Raw genomic sequence first — 13,864 nt, 5'->3', positions numbered from 1 at the left:
TGGTTTTGTTTTTTACAAAAATCTAATATCCTGATTGGTGAAATGTTTAACTTTCTCCATTTTCTTTTTCTACTTACAAAAGGATTTGGTATTCTGGGAAATTCAGTTCAGTTCAGTTGCTTAGTCATATCTGACTCTTCGTGACCCCATGGATCACAGCACTCCAGGCCTCCCTGTCCATCACCAACTCCTAGAGTCCACCCCAACTCATGTCCATCGAGTCGGTGATGCCATCCAACCATCTTATCCTCTGTCAATCTTTCCCAGCATCAGGGTCTTTTCAAGTGAGTCAGCTCTTCACATCAGGTGGCCAAAGTATTGGAGTTTCAGCTTCAACATCAGTCCTTCCCAGGTCTGATCTCCTTTAGGATGAACTGGTTGGATCTCCTTGCAGTCCAAGGGACTCTCAAGAGTCTTCTCCAACACCACAGTTCAAAAGCATTAGTTCTTCGGTGCTCAGCTTTCCTTATAGTCCAACTCTCACATCTATACTTGACAACTGGAAAAACCATAGCCTTGACTAGATGGACCTTTGTTGGCAAAATAATGTCTCTGTTTTTTAATATGCTGCCTAGGTTGGTCATAACTTTCCTTCCAAAGAGTAAGCGTCTTTCAATTTCATGGCTGCAGTCACCATCTGCAGTGATTTTGGAGCCCCTCCAAGATAAAGTCAGTCACTGTTTCCCCTGTTTCCCATCTATTTGCCATGAAGTGATGGAACCGGATGCCACGGTCTTAGTTTTCTGAATGTTGAATTTTAAGTCAGCTTTTTCACTCTCTTCTTTCTCTTTCATCAAGAGGCTCTTTAGTTCTTCTTCACTTTCTGCCATAAGAATGGTGTTATCTGCCTATCTGAGGTTATTGATAGTTCTCCCAACAATCTTGATTCCAGCTTGTGCTTCCTCCAGCCCAGCGTTTCTCATGATGTTTCTGCATATAAGTTAAATAAGCAGGGTGCCAATATATAGCCTTGATGTACTCCTTTTCCTATTTGGAACCAGTCTGTTGTTCCATGTCCAGTTCTAACTGTTTCTTCCTGACCCGCATACAGATTTATTTCCTTAAAAATGCCTCCATAATAAAATCAATACTACTTATTTAAAAGTGCCAATATAGGCTTATGTATATAATCGATGGGTTTCCTGATTGCTCAGTGGTAAAGAATCTGCCTGCCAATGCTGGAGTCATGTGTTTCTCTGGGTTGGGAAGATCCCTTGAAGAGGGAAATGAATACCCACTCCAGTAGTCTTGCCTGGGATACCCCATGGACAGAGGAACCCGGCAAGCTACAGTCCACTGGGTTGCAAAAGAGCTGGACACGACTTAGCGACTAAACAACAGTAATATAATCAATGATCAATATAGAGGCTGCAAAGAACAAAGAGTTTTATCTGAGGTCTTATGAATTTAAATTTTGGAGACACAGATCTGGATAAACTAAAAGAATGTTCCAGGGAAGAGAAGGAGTCAGATGCTTATAAAGACAAGAGTCATGAGGCTGTACTTTGACACAAGAAGGAAAATACTTGTCCTTAAGGGACAGGATGTCATGAGTTGTTTTAGGTAGTTGCTTGGGAATTAACTGTCATATCTGTGGAGATTAATATATATAGCTTTGCTTTATTTTATCCAGTATGTGTTCTGAATAGCCTTCATAAATCATGGAAAACTCACAACTGACATCTTAAACAGTGAAATCACCCTATAAATTGGTGCCGTGTATCTGATAGTCTTCTTTTGTAATGTTTTAAAATTGTCTTTTAAAATAATTTCAGAAGTCTTCAGATTCTAAATTACACTAAAAGCTTTGTACCTCTTTGGTAGAATCCAAATCTATAGAGAAACTGGCTCTGTGATAAATGATGCTTGCCCAGTGATATCGAAGTGTTGCTGGATTTTGTATTGTAATCTGTTGTGCTTACCACACTGCCACTTTTTAATGAGTCAGAGACGTTGATTTTTTCAACACTTTAATAGAACAATACCCTCTTTAAAAAGGACTAAGTATCCCTGGAGAAGGAAATGGCAGCCCACTCCAGTATTCTTGCCTGGAAAATCCCATGGACGGCGGAGCCTGGTATGCTACTGTCCATGGGGTTGCAAAGAGTCAGACACCACTGAGCGAAGGGAAGAAGAAGAAAGGTCTGATAATAGACAGGCTGTCACAAGTTATTTTAGGGTAAGAGGCTGATACGTATCTTGAGTTTCTGACAGATGTTCTGAATGTCTTCCTTAGGACAATAAGTCGTCAAAAATTCATGTTCCATCCTGGCTAAGATGTGGGTAAGTCACAACTTCCTCAATGGCCTTCAGGTTCCTTTTTAAAGAGCTCTTAGCAGTACCACCTCCATTTGGATTTTCCTTTCACAATATGAAAAAAATTCTTTTTTCTCCTTCCTCTTCTTATAAACTTATTCTTACTGGTGGTTCTCTATAGTTCTTACATCCTTCAGATCCCTGCTCCATCTGGCTGAGCTGACAACTAGGTGGTCCCAGCTTTTCATCCCTCCTAGAATCAGTGAAGGATACTTTCCCTGACATTGTTTTCCTCCTTTTATAAAATTGGAATTATTATAATAACTAACAAGGTTTGCCATGAAGGTTAATAATACAATGCAGAAAAACACTTAGCAGAGTATCTGGCACATAGTAAGTATTAAGTATTAATTATTGTATTTCAAAGTCTAAAATAAATGTGGCGAACATTTCTGTATTCAAACAGTGATCGTGATTGAGGGGGTGTGCCCCTTGCTGGAAATTAGAGTTTATGGGTTTAAGTCTCAATGTGTGTGTATGTGCTCAGTCATGTCTGATTCTTTGTGACCTCATGGACTGTAGCCCACCAGGCGCCTCTGTCCATAGGATTTCACAGGCAAGAATACTGGAGTGGGTTGCCATTTCCTCCCCTAGGAGATCTTCCCAACCCAGGGATTGAACCCTGGTCTCCTGCATTGCAGGAAGATTCTTTACCACTGAACCACCTTGTAAGCCTTAAATCTCAGTATGGGATTCTACATATTTAATTCAGGGGAATCCAGCTTATTTTTCTGGGCAGGAATAATTTCTTTCTTTCTTTTTAAATTTAATTTTATTTAACTTTACAATATTGTATTGGTTTTGCCATATATCAAAATGAATCTGCCACAGGTATACATGTGTTCCCCATCCTGAACCCTCCTTCTTCCTCCCTCCCCATACCATCCCTCTGGGTCGTCCCAGTGCACCAGCCCCAAGCATCCAGTATCGTGCATAGAACCTGGACTGGCGACTCATTTAATATATGATATTATACATATTTCAATGCCATTCTCCCAAATCATCCCACCCTCTCTGTCTCCCACAGAGTCCAAAAGACTGTTCTATACATCAGTGTCTCTTTTGCTGTCTTATATACAGGGTTATTGTTACCATCTTTCTAAATTCCATATATATGCATTAGTATAGTATATTGGTGTTTTTCATTCTGGCTTACTTCACTCTGTATAATAGGCTCCAGTTTCATCCACCTCATTAGAACTGATTCAAATGTATTCTTTTTAATGGCTGAGTAATACTCCATTGTGTATATGTACCACAGCTTTCTTATCCATTCATCTGCTGATGGGCATCTAGGTTGGTTCCACGTTCTGGCTATTATAAACAGTGCTGCGATGAACATTGGGGTACACGCGTCTCTTTCCCTTCTGGTTTCCTCAGTGTGTATGCCCAGCAGTGGGATTGCTAGATCATAAGGCAGTTCTATTTCCAGTTTTTTAAGGAATCTCCACACTGTTCTCCATAGTGGCTGTACTAGTTTGCATTCCCACCAACAGTGTAAGAGGGTTCCTGGGCAGGAATAATTTCTGTTCCTCTGCAGACCCATATCTCTTGGCTGTGATAGGATGCTTTGTCCTGAACATCAAGCTAAACAAAGAGGAAGTGAAGAGCCCTCATCTTCCCCAGACAGGAGAGTGTGGCCTAGATGTTCTAACCATTCAGTGTAGTTTTTACATTATGTCTAGAAACTGATTAAGAGGCATGATGATAAAGATCTAGAGAGGCTAGATATGGCTACTGGAATATGTATGTGTATTGTGAATCAGAATAGGTATTTTGTAAAGTCAGAATAGATATATTGTGTAATGTGATAGAATCTGGGAAGGTAAATTATTCACTTGTTAGTCTTTCAGTCATGTTTGACTCTTTTCAACCCCATGGACTGTAGCCTGCCAGGCTCCTCTGTCCTTGGGATTTCCCAGGCAAGAGTACTGGAGTGGGTTGCTATGCTCTCTTCTAGGGGATCTTCCTGACTCAGGGATCAAACCAGTGTCTCCTGCATTGCAGGTGGATTCCTTACCGCTGAACCACGGGGGAAGACCAATCTCACATGTAGTTGAAGACAGAAACTGTGCAAATGATCTTGCATAATTACAATATTAATCATTCATAACCTCAGAAAATCCCTGCTTCTTTACACTAAACTAACCCATATCCTGCCTCTCACTCCTATTACCTTTTGTTCTAGGGAGATAGGCTCTGACATGAAAATTTGCCTGCAGAAGGGAATGTTGGGAATGTTGTCAGGAACCGCATCTATAAAGAGAGGAAGGAGGCTGGGCTGGGAAGTGGGAGCATTTGATCTGTGAGGCATTGGCACCACAAATCCCAGTGGCTCCCACTTGGTACTCTGAAGCTGGGATGGCACTTTGTGAGTGACCTGAGCTGAGCCTTTGGGGACCTTCTCCTCCAGTCACTGAAGGCAGCTGCCTCTGGAGCAGCATGTGGCTGTGGGCCATCCTCTGTAGGGGCTCTTCTGTGACCTGTCAGTGGGCACACTGCTGGTGGCTGTAGGAAGTGGGCCTCCTGTAGCACCCCACAGCATCTCTCTTGTCCCAGGTTAGCTCATCATACACTTGCATTCTCCACTGTCCCTTCACAGCTTTCTTCTCCTACTTCCCTTCTTTAGTCTAGGAGACATAGCATTCATGTTTACTGGGCATCTTTTGTGTGCCTGGTGCTATGGTAGCTAGGTGACACATATACTGTTACACATATTATATAAAATGTATAGCGTATGTAATTTTATTTAACCCTGTAGGGAAATGAAATTTGCTACCTGAAAATGTGTCTCCTAGGCCTGAGGATCATTTTTAAGGAACAGAAGATTCAGGAAGTCTTTATTTTTATTTCTTCCTTAGTTGCCTAAAGGTAAAGCTACATTCTCGTAATGTCCAACTCTTTGCGACCCCCTGGACCCCTCTGTCCAAGGAATTCTCCAGGCACGAATACTGGAGTGGGTTGCCATTTCCTTCTCCAGGGGATCTTCCTGACCCAGGGATCGAACCTGCATCTCTTGTGTCTCCTGCATTAGCAGGCAGATTCTTTACTGCTGAGCCATCAGGGAAGCCCTTAAAAGGGCCGGGGAATCAAACCCTGGTCTCCCCCTGACAGGTGGGGATATCACCACTATACTGAAGAGGACAGCGGCAGAGGATTTAAATAAGGGGCTTCCCTGGTGGCCCAGTGGCTAAAACTCTGTGATCCCAATGCAGGGGGCCCAGGTTCAATCCCTTGTCAGGGAACTAGATCTCACATGGTGCAACTAAGTTCGCATGCCACAACTAAAGAGCCTACATGATGCAATGAGGATTGAAGACCCCATGTGCTGCAGTAAGGGTAGGCACAGCCAAGTGTATAAATAGATAAAAATGAATATGAAGAAATAAATTTAAAAAGAGTTTAGACGGAGGACCCTTCCAGAAAAGGAGGTATCATTGAAGTTCACTATAGTGTTACCTAACTGTAGTGCGCAACGCCAAAGAATGCTCAAACTACCGCACAATTGCACTCATCTCACACGCTAGTAAAGTCATACCCAAAATTCTCTAAGCCAGGCTTCAGTGATATGTGAACTGTGAACTTCCAGATGTTCAAGCTGGTTTTAGAAAAGGCAGAGGAACCAGAGATCAAATTGCCAACATCTGCTGGATCATCAAAAAAGCAAGAGAGTTCCAGAGAAACATCTTATTTCTGCTTTATAGACTATGCCAAAGCCTTTGACTGTGTGGATCACAATAAACTGTGGAAAATTCTGAAAGAGATGGGAATCCCAGACCACCTGACCTGCCTCTTGAGGAACCTGTATGTAGGTCAGGAAGCAACAGTTAGAACTAGACATGGAACAACAGACTGGTTCCAAATAGGAAAAGGAGTACGTCAAGGCTGTGTATTGTCACCCTGCTTATTTAACTTATATGCAGAGTACATCATGACAAACGCTGGGCTGGATGAAGCACAGGCTGGAATCAAGATTGCTGGGAGAAATATCAATAACCTCAGATATGCAGATGACACCACCCTTATGGCAGAAAGTGAAGAGGAACTAAAGAGCCTCTTGATGAAAGTGAAAGTGGAGAGTGAAAAAGTTGGCTTAAAGCTCAACATTCAGAAAACGAAGATCATGGCATCTGGTCCCATCACTTCATGGGAAATATATGGGGAAACAGTGGAAACAGTGGCTGACTTTTATTTTCTTTTGGCTCCAAAATCACTGTAGATGGTGATTGCAGCCATGAAATTAAAAGAGTCTTACTCCTTGAAAGAAAAGTTATGACCAACCTAAGCAGCATATTAAAAAGCAGAGACATTACTTTGTCAATATATGTCCATCTAGTCAATGCTATGGTTTTTCCAGTGGTCATGTATAGATGTGAGAGTTGGACTATAAGGAAAGCTTAGTGCCGAAGAATTGATGCTTTTGAACTGTGGTGTTGGAGAGGACTCTTGACAGTCCCTTGGACTGCAAGGAGATCCAACCAGTCCATCCTAAAGGAAATCAGTCCTGAATATTCATTGAAAAGACTGATGCTGAATCTGAAACTCCAATACTTTGGCCACCTGATGCTAAGAGCTGATTCATTGGAAAAGACCCTGATGCTTGGAAAGACTGAGGGCAGGAGGAGAAGGAGACAACAGAGGATGAGATGGCTGGATGGCATCATGGACTCGATGGACGTGAGTTTGAGTGAACTCCAGGAGTTGGTGATGGACAGGGAGGCCTGGTGTGCTGCGGTTCATGGGGTCACAAAGAGTCGGACACAACTGAGTGACTGAACTGAACTTAACTGAACTATAGTAGACAGGAGGAGTCCAGCAAAGTTTCTTAAAATTCCTTGTGTCCCACTGTTTCTGCAGGAACCAGAAAACATTTATTCTTCAAACATTTCCTTTTCCATCTGCATGCCAACTGCCTTCCTCCGCTTTGAAGTCCCAAATCACTATGCCCAACACCCTCTGTTGTTTTTAGCTGAAGATATGCTGTTTAAGGTGAAGGTTTCGGCCATTTTGGCGTTATTCAGTTTTCCTTGGATCTCTTCCATGTATGCTATGCTATGCTATGCTAAGTCACTTCAGTCGTGTCCGACTCTGTGTGACCCCATAGACGGCAGCCACCAAGGCTCCCCCGTCCTTGGGATTCTCCAGGCAAGAACACTGGAGTGGGTTGCCATTCCATGTATAAGTGTTACTAAATTTTTGTCTAATTTTCTCTTGTTTATCTATCTCATTTAATTCTAAGACCAGCCAGAAGAACCTAGAAGGATAGAGAAAAATGTTCTCCTCTGAAATGCCTCAAAACGGTGCTAAGAAGGAGGAGGAGACCAAATTTTATAGCATAACTTACCCAAGGTGGCAAGAATCAGAGCCAGCTCTCCAATGGCAAGCAGGGTATGGGAAGAAGTCATGCCCACCCCCAACACGACCCCACCTCTCCCTGTCCGGCTCACCTCTACTCCATTTACAGTGTCTAATGTGACTGTTTCAAGTGCTCTTTACTTTGTAGCTTTTTGAAACTGTTTATTTTATTTTAAAATACCTACATTATCCCTTTCAATACACTGTATTTAATTTGCAGGGTGTCATACAAGTTAAAATCTGGTAATCATCAAGGATCTAGAAATATTAAGGTGAAGACAAAATAATTTCATTATGTTTTTTGGAAGTTCACTAATTTAATTTTGACTCTCAAAAATCCTTAAAAATTTTTAAAAATATGTATTTAGACCTCACATACTGGGTCATTAAATTCTATTTTACCTTAACTTTCAGTAATGACCTGAATAATCACCTTTTGTAAGTAATAGCAAGCAAAGAAGTTCATCTGAATATCTTATATTGGGAATTTTTTAAAAAACGAAGATAGTAAAGTGATATTAGCTTAGTAATAGATAAAAGGTAATTTTCTTTCCTTGATTTTTTTTTCCTCTGTGAATTTCTGTAGTAGTTTCTAACCCCAAACAAATCATAGTTATTGTTGTTTTTTTTAAAGAAGTACCCAAGGGAGAAAATATTTCTGGGTCAAATTCCTTCCTTTCAGAGCTGTTGACACTTTAATGAATTTTATATCAATTTCCAGTTCTTTCTTCTCCTCCAAAGAAATTGTTAAGATATCTTTGAAAAACTTTTGTGTGTTAGTCCCACAACATATCTCTAAAATATATAGTTGTGAGGGAATTTCTTGGTGGTCCAGTGTTTAAGACTCCATGCTTCCATTGCAGGGACCATGGGTTTGGTGCCTCGTTGGGGAACTAAGATCCCACATGCTGAGTGGACTGACCTAAAAATAGAAATGAAAATAAATAAATAAAAATAAATATATAAATCCTAAAATATATAGTTGTGAATCAAACTTTCAAATCAGTGATTTCTTTTCCTACTGTAAATGGTAATGTAATTCTTTAGTATTCTTTGCACACTAAATTTTCAAGTCCCATATGCTACTGGTTTTCTTTACCCATCTATCAAATCAAGAAATCCTGCTTATTATAGAAATGCCTCTATAGAACGTTGAAAAAAATCTTATCACTTCTTTAGTCCATGGAAGGACCCATCTTCTGTTTTGTGTAATGCCTTACAAAGAGTAGATTTAAGAAATGAAATCCACCTTTCAAAGTCAAAGTCAAAGTGGTGCTCAACAGAGAAATGTGGCAGAGTCCATAGCTAACCTGCCACTTTTTCTTCCATTCTCAGAGCAATGGCAGAAGGGGACTTAGTTTCTAACTTAACAGTTCATTTGCTTTTTCAGGCAGTTCACTTTTGCCCCTCACACTTGGAGCTAGACTCCTTGGCAGTCTGTCCTCGGGAGAGTTCCCTAAACATTTACTTCTTGCAGAATGGTTGTTCAATATTATAACAGTATAACTTTTGGAAGGCTCTCTTTGTTTCTTTGACGCCATGTCCTTCTCCATTCTTTTATTACATTTAAAACCAACAGCATTTTTTTTTTTTAGTACCTTACTGGTTAATCATTTTCCATCAGTGTCTTAAAAAAGAGAAAGTGTTTTTGACTGTTGACCACCATGATTAGTGAAAACATCGAAGTACAAAATGACTTAAAGTTTGTGTGCTTTAAAGGCCAAGCAATTAAAAATATCCTTTGTTCTTAATTTTATGTGTAGGAAAATGTTGAGGTTAATTCACTGACCATGTGGGATAATTTGACTCTTAATCAGTAAATTTAAAAGATCTTTCATAACATAAAAAAGATCCAGCCCTGCCAAGAACAAATGACTGGCACAGAAATTCCTTTGTTAGCTTAAGTCATTGATATGTAAAACAAAAGAAAATTCTTTGGCAGAAAACAGAAGTATGTCCAGATGGTTCCTATCTATGTTCTCATTGATTGTATAATTAAAATCCCCTTTAATCATCAGAAAAATTGAGATAGAATGTTTGTAGTAGAACAGTACTGTGTTTTCAAGAAATACTTATTCTGTGGTGGTTCTCTAGTAATGAAGCACTGGCAGCGACCGCTTTGTGAATTTGCCCTGTGCAGAAAGGATATCCATGCAGTTCACCAGGGGTGTGACGGCCTACTTGCAGCATTATGTTGATGGCGTCAGATAAGATTAAACACTGACCCATTAAAATGAATATGAATTAGCAATGATCACCCAATTTTCATGTAATATTTTTCCTTATCTGAGGCAGGATTCACTTCTTTGATTAATTAACAAGTGAATTAGTTTCTTTGTGAGGTTAGTTACTAATGAAATCACTAATAGTAAACTACTTATGATGACTTATGTTATCGTCAATTATGGGATAGAATTTATATATTCTGTGAAATGATGGTTCTGTTGATCAACATGAATGATATTGGTCAAAAGAACTACATTCTTCTGTATTCCTTCTACTCTACATCATTAGGTTATATATTATCGCTTTATACCTATAGAATGTGATGTATATGCACGGTTTTAGTTGATGGGTGGCTTTATCTTATCAGGCTGAGGGACTACTTAGAACTTGGTGGTGATCTTGTATGACATATCTATGTCTAGATCCAGATCTAGAGCTCTTTGTCTCCTTTGTTTATAAGTGGTGTCACTAATGATTTTAAAATGGAAAACAAGCAACGTGAATCATTGTGTGTTTTCCAGTGGGTAATGACTCATAGTCATAAAGCCCAAAGACACAGGAGGGCAGGATAAAAACTGTAGATTCAAATAACTGCTAGGCTTATTAAGTACTTATTGTAAGTTGTGTGCAGGGCTAAGGACTTCACATAGATGACCTTATTTAACAGCCAGAGCTGGGTACCATTATTATCCCCATTTCATGTATGAGGAGAGTAGAAGCTTAGGGAAGTTAGTTAATTTGGAGGATCTGCAATTCAAATCTCAATAATTTAACATGAGAGGCAACCTCTCAGTCATTATATTGTTCTGCCTGGAAGTAGGACTTTGAAACATCTGTATCAAAACCAGGGAACATTCCAAGAAGGGGAACTGAAGTCTGATGCAGTCTGTTGCTTTCTTTCCTCCCTCTGAGTCTATGCATGAGAGAAAAACACATTTTTGTGTTAAAAAAATCTGAATTTGGGGATTCATGCAGGCTCATAAATATGTTTCCAATTATATTAATACTTATATAGAAACTAATCTTGATGATTTTCTGGTGTTATACTTTGCAGTCTAGTCAGTAAACTTTCTATCCATTCAAGGGACTAAGTTACTATATAACTGATTTTGTATAAATTATCAAATGATAATTTTTATTAAAACTCTTTTGAGGACAGAGTCTGAGGTTTTCTTGTTCACCACTGTATTCACAGCTCCCTGGCACAATACTCAGTGCATGGTAGACACTCAAAATGTATGCTACTTTAGTTAAAATGGTATGATGCGGTAGTGGAATGGACGTTGAATGAAATGTTAAAAGGTGTCCTTAGTATGGAACCTGTGAATCTCAATTTTCCTCATTTATGAAATAAGGATAATATTATTCTACTTATTTAAAAGAACTTTATGATGATCAGATGAAATCATATATATATATATGTATATGTGTGTGTGTGTATATATATATATGTGCTTTGTAAAACTGTAATGTAAGATACTAGTTCTTACATTACTAGTATGGGGCTGGGGCTAGTACTAGTACTAGGCTGTTACTAATACTAATGCTATTACTAATACTAGACTGGGGCTTCCCTAGTGGCTCAGGTGATAAAGAATCTGCCTGAAGTGCAAGAGACCTAGATTCGATCCCTGGATCAGGACGATCCCCTGGAAAAGGGAATGGCAACCCACTTCAGTATCCTTGCCTGGAGAATCCCATGGACAGAGCAGACTGGGGGGTCACAGTCCATGGGTTCCCAAAGAGTCTCACTTGACTGGGTGACTAATGCGTGAGATGCTAGTATCACTACTGGAATTAAATGTGTAGTGTTCAGGGGACTGTATTTAAAACATATATTTACCCACAATTGTTTGGCTATAGTACAGACTTTATATTACATGTGAGTGATAAAACTGAATCATATGTTTTCCCCTTGGAACATGAGGAAAGTTGAAACTCAATAAAACTTTTGTGCTCGTCCTTGCTTAGGTCCCAGAGTTACCGTGTTTTCTGAGCATGTCACAGAGTCACATGGAAATGCATTCTGCAAGCATTTGAAAGAAGGATAGAAAGAATGACAGAAGGACCAGAAAAAGTTAAAAACCACATAATGAATAATATCTTATGTTATTTATCCAGAGAAAACAGAATTCAAGTTTGGAAGTCTTTTTTTCTTCCTCTCCGAATGTTGCCATATCTGTTTGGCTTAGAATGAGCAACACGTTAACAATTAAAAACAGATTAGTGCTAGAGTAAGAGTCCTTCACAGCAACCTCGGATTCCCTTTGGTTCTATGTAAGAAAGACTTCACTACCCTCATGGGCATAAGCTTCTCATTTTGAAAAATGCTTGGTTGAAATGTGCCCTGTGATCCTGAGTATTCTTATTAATGTACCTCATATATTGGATGTGTTGTCGAGTTTATTTGGACCCTCTCTAAGTGTTAGCAGTGAAATTATCTTGGATTGCTTTCTTTCAAGCATGGCTCTTTCATCACTGCTGGATCAGAGGTTTTCATTGCCAAATGACAGGACCACATATGTCGGGTATTTTCAGGCAGCAATAGATGGTGATGCAGCAAGGGAAGGAAATAAAGCCCTAGGTTTTGGTAATGTACTGAATGGCTTACTCCTTTTTCCAAGAAACCGTTCCAGAAACAAAATGTTTTCTCCTGAGTTTAAATGAAAAGCAGATACAACAAAGGCTTTAAACTGAGAAATAATAGATTCATTGGCATCAGGTACTGAAGAAATTGCACATTATTTAGACTTCTCAAAAAAATTGGCTATGCTTGTTAGCTGGGGGTCCAAAAATTCTCTGGAAATTATTGTCTCTGTTAACCATAAAACTACTAAACAGTTTATTATTGTCAAATTCACTTAAAATGAATAACCTTGATCTCTAAGTAATTCCCTTTGGGGAATATCCTGTGGTAAGAATATATTTTAGAAGTCCATTGCTAAGTATTTCAATAAATCAATATGATTGAGGAAAATTTGATATTCCTATGGAAATTTCCATGCTTTCATTGCTTTTTCCATATTACTAAGATTAGTGATTCCCATGCTAAAGGATGTGGGACTAACATTTTCTCAGTTTCAAGTATAGTTTATGAATACTGATGGAAAGAATGTTACTGTGGAAATTCATGTGTTTTCTTTATAAGCATTATCTATCTTCTTACTCTCCAAGTTTACCTTAAACTCCTGTCAACCTAAGTTAGTTCTGTTATCCAATCATAGACATAGTCTACATATTTACCATGAGAGGGATTCAGGCTCCAAATATTTGTTTAATGCAATTTTCTGATGGAAAAATAAAATTTTTGTTGAGATAATATACAGATGCTATAATACAGATTTTAGTGTTAGGTAAACAGCCATCCCAGGACCAAGGAGTTTCCTGGGACATAGGACAGTTCTCTGAAAACTTTAACAGTCATCCTGTGTATTAATAATACACATTAAAGATTATATGAAAAATACCTAACCCAATAGCAAAACATTAATTATGAAATATATATCCTAAACAGGTCTTCATTTTTTAAGGGATTGACAATAGGATTGAACTAATTCTTTGAAATATTGCTTATTTAATTGTTGATCATCTTAACAAAGAAATAATTGAATATTTCTGACTTTAAAAATATAATTTAGTTATTTATTTATAGATATCTAGAAGCACAAGCTGGAATCAAGATTGCCAGGAGAAATATCAATAACCTCAGATATGCAGATGACATCACCCTTATGGCAGAAAGTGAAGAGGAACTAAAAAGCCTCTTGATGAAAGTGAAAGTGGAGAGTGAAAAAGTTGGCTTAAAGCTCAACATTCAGAAAACTAACAGCATGGCATCTGGTCCCATCACTTCATGGGAAATAGATGGGGAAACAGTGGAAACAGTGTCAGACTTTATTTTTTGGGGCTCCAAATCACTGCAGATGGTGACTGCAGCCATGAAATTAAAAGACACTTACTCCTTGGA

This window comes from Bos javanicus, chromosome 5 (genome assembly GCF_032452875.1).
Source record: "Bos javanicus breed banteng chromosome 5, ARS-OSU_banteng_1.0, whole genome shotgun sequence".
NCBI classification, from domain to species: domain Eukaryota; kingdom Metazoa; phylum Chordata; class Mammalia; order Artiodactyla; family Bovidae; genus Bos; species Bos javanicus.
The sequence above is the reverse complement of the archived record's forward strand: the minus strand, read 5'-3'. Positions refer to the sequence as shown.